This window comes from Miscanthus floridulus, chromosome 7 (genome assembly GCF_019320115.1).
Source record: "Miscanthus floridulus cultivar M001 chromosome 7, ASM1932011v1, whole genome shotgun sequence".
NCBI lineage: Eukaryota > Viridiplantae > Streptophyta > Magnoliopsida > Poales > Poaceae > Miscanthus > Miscanthus floridulus.
Window position 1 is genome coordinate 117,117,641 of NC_089586.1, and position 3,919 is coordinate 117,121,559.

Below are 3,919 nucleotides of genomic sequence, written 5' to 3' on the forward strand. Positions count from 1 at the left end.
ATTTTGCTTTTAAAAATATTTATTCAAAATTAGGGTTTTGAATTAATATTGATTTTAATTTGGTAATTCAAAATATATTTGGAATTTGACTTTGGTCATAAAAGCAAAGTTGTAGAGAATAAATTTTTGAGCAACTTTAATTTTTGGGCCAAAGTTTGAAACTGCTTTGAAAAAGTTCAAAAATTCATTTGAATGAATTTGGGAGAGAAAAGAATTTGAAAAAGATCGTATGCGAAAGCGAACAGACTGCTGCAGTCTGCCTGTTCTAGTTTCTACAGCGGCAGCCGGCAGGTCTTCCAATCTTCCATGCAATGCATGGAGCTAGTAGTACCATACATGCATGTGACTGGACACGCGATGATGCTCGCTGGGCAATGGAGCCCACGGCGTCGGATGTCATGCTGGTGTCAGCGGGACATCATCAGCCTGCCAGGCTGACCACGCCGTGGTCTCTGCAGCCTGCACATGGAAGCGGTGGGTGGCCCGGGGAGGCAGAGAGACAGGGACAGTTGGGGCTGGCATGGCGGGCCTCAAACTTTGTAGGCCTTTTCTTTTGATCGCACACTGCACGCACAGCCTACTACGGAGTACTAGTGTACAATCCAAATTTTAATACTAGCTTCTCTTTTAATATCATCGTCGCTTTAAGATTATGTACAAGTACAACAACAACTCCTATCAGTCAACGTTTTTCTGATCTGATTGGTATAGGGTGACGTGTCATTGCCTTGCCTGATTGGCTGAAATGCACTAAAAAAACAAGATGATCATGATTCTCATTTCGCGTGTATCTGGTGAGAAATTGGGCGTACATTAGGTCATTAGCGTTTCGCGTGATATCACCGTAGAAAACTAGAAATATATGAGAAATTTTATACTGAGAGGTTGCCCTAAGTACGGTTCAACATTTTTTTCGAACCATTAGATTTGGTATACTGCAAACTCCTGTTGACAAGTGGCCCAACATATAATTGGCATATCTGCTACAGTCTGGCTTGGACAGATTTGGCTAAGTTAGGTGCCTGTTTGACTCACATAGTCCATCATTAATGTGTTGAAGAAAATACTCACCGACATAAGACGTGGTGCAGTGGAGTGTAGTGACTGTACATATACATAGACTTGGTCGCTCTCAATTTATATACTCTAACAATATACAGTTTGTTCTGCAGGCCGTAAACGATCGTGGATTATTTACTGCTGGCTGGTTTGGTGTGAGAGAAAAATATTGTTCCAGCTTATAATCCACGATCGTATACGAGCAAGCGAACAGCCTGATAAACCACAGCTTAAGAAGGAACACAATGGGGAAAAAATGCCCCTGAAAATCAAACTCTAATAAATCAGTTAGGAACAGTAAGATCAATGGCAAAGATTGACAAAAATCGTGTGGCTAGTATACTAGTATAGTTCCAAATCAGACCAGTGTATGCTGTGAATCTGTCCAAAAGAAAAGGAAAAGGAAGCTTCAGGAGCATTATTCAGCCACTAACAGAGAAAAAACAAATAGTATAGACATAGAACAGAAGACTTCGAAATGAGCAAAAAAAAAAAAAAAAAAAAAAACGTTCCAGTCCTCTGGAGTTGTCAATTGTCAACCCCTGGGTCTGGGTCGTCGATAGTGCCTAACATGAACTATTCCGCAGCTAGTGCCATCCTATCTCCCATTTTGACTCCAATTTATATTGTTTTGCCGTGCCGCCCCGCCCCACGCCCGATTTCCCGACGACAAATATTCCGTGTGCCCCACGCCGCCCGGACACCCCGGCGGCCGGCGCGCATCGACGATCGGCGCCGTCAGACAACACGTTGACAATGTGGAGACAAACATAGGCAACTCAGCACCAGTATTCAGCAGCCGGCCCGCGAGGGGCGGCAGGACGCCACCGAGATGGAGCGACAGACACCCGTGCCGAACCAGGCCGGAGATCGATCGCGTTTCGGGTTCGCGGCAGCAACGCAACGAGCGGCCAACAGCAGATTTCTAATAAAAATGGCACATCGCCGTTGCCACTGCCACCGCCGCCGCCCTAACGCGCTTTGAAACTGACGAGGGTGTTCCTTTCACACACACGTATGGCATGGCATGGCATGCGCGTCAGCGCGTGCGTCCGTCCGTCCGTCTACGCTGCCTCGGCCAGCCAGCCAGGCCACTGGGTGGACACACCACCATGAGAAGCTGGATGATGCAGACGCATGCACTGGGACTCCGACTGATCATTTCTGTTCTGTTGTCTCCTGTCTTCTCATGCCTCCGCACTTGGCACTTAACTGTGAGAGTTTCTACTTTCAATCCTGAATTTTCGTGTTTGTGGACCATGCAATTTTTTCCCAATTCTATATTTTTTGGAAGATTAAACTGATTCGTGTAAATTTTTATACAATTTATATAGATTTTCCACGTTCCAGACAGCCCCTTACCAACTTCCTTTGGCTATAGCTAGCGGATAGTGGAAGCTCACACAAAAGCTACGCCTTCGTATGTACAAAAATGTATGTTTTTATCTTCTATGTGTGTTAAATACCGCAGTACTGGCTAAAACCATACAAATACTGAAATAGTGGAGCAATGCTTTAATCTCATAGAATGTGTGCTTTGGTCCATTAATCCATGTTCCTGTGGGGGTTAGAATCTCAGGAGACATAAGTATTACTCCATCCGTTCCAAATTATAATTCACTTTGACTTTTTTGGTATATCTATTTTGTTATGCATGTAAATATAATAATATGTCTAGATACATAGCAAATCATATGTACCAAAAAAAAGTCAAAGCGACTTATAATTTGGAACAGAGGGAGTAGCTATTACAAGTTTGTGAATAAATTTAATATATTACTAATAAAAAATTGTGCTCATTCTGTGTGTTCATTTTTTAACACAATACTCATACATATACTTTATGTGTTCATATAGATATCCGGTTGTTATAAATTTACCAATGACTTTATTGTTTTTATCCATATTCACAACCCATGTTTACCACACCTCCGTATGGCTTTTAGTTACAAACAATGTGTCATGACATGAAAATTCTAGATTTGGGCTTTCCAATTTTGATCTTATCAGATGTAATTCTTTTATCAATACGTTAGGTTGAAACTATTGTGCTTATTAGATTTTTTTTCACAACTCTCCTTTTAATTTTATATTAAAACAACTTGAGATTATAGACTAAACTCTTAATTACTATATCAGTATAAATAATGGTTTCAACCTACACTATTATGACTAGGGCCCTGTTTAGATCTTATAAGAAAAAAGTTTCTACGAGCCTGTGTATATATTGTCCAGTTTATTCTCTCACAAAGTTTCGAGACTCTCGTCATATTGCCCATTTTTCTTTTCTCTTTTCCTCTCTCTATACTTAACCTTAGCCACTTATAATCTTTTATCATAGTGGCTCTAAGGCAAGATCATTGAAGCAATAAATCATAAATGGTGGCACAATTGGTACGATATGAAAATTGGGTGCTTCTAGGGAACAGTACTATGACCCCGTTGGGCACAACAGGAGCTCTGCCAAACAATATTTTAGAGAGAAATAGTTCTCTGCTGAATCCGGCAGGAGCTTTGTCAAACATGTTTTTTAGAGAAAAGTAATTCTCTGTTGATTCCATGGAGTGATTCTCTGAAATGAACTAAGAAACTGGGAGCTGAAAAAGTAGCTTCTCCTGATTCTATAAAGTGATTCTCCATCGTGATTTTGAGAGAGTTTGTGTTAAACAATCAAAGAGAATCACTTTCAGCCACGTAATCACTTCTCTCAGAGAATCAATTTCCATGGACAATCAGAATCAGATAGAGCTATACCAAGCTGTCGAGCCAAAATATGAGTATACATATGCAAATTAGCGATTTGAGATATTTTTGAGCCATATCTACCTCTAAGACAGCTACAAGCTAACTGTAGCGATCT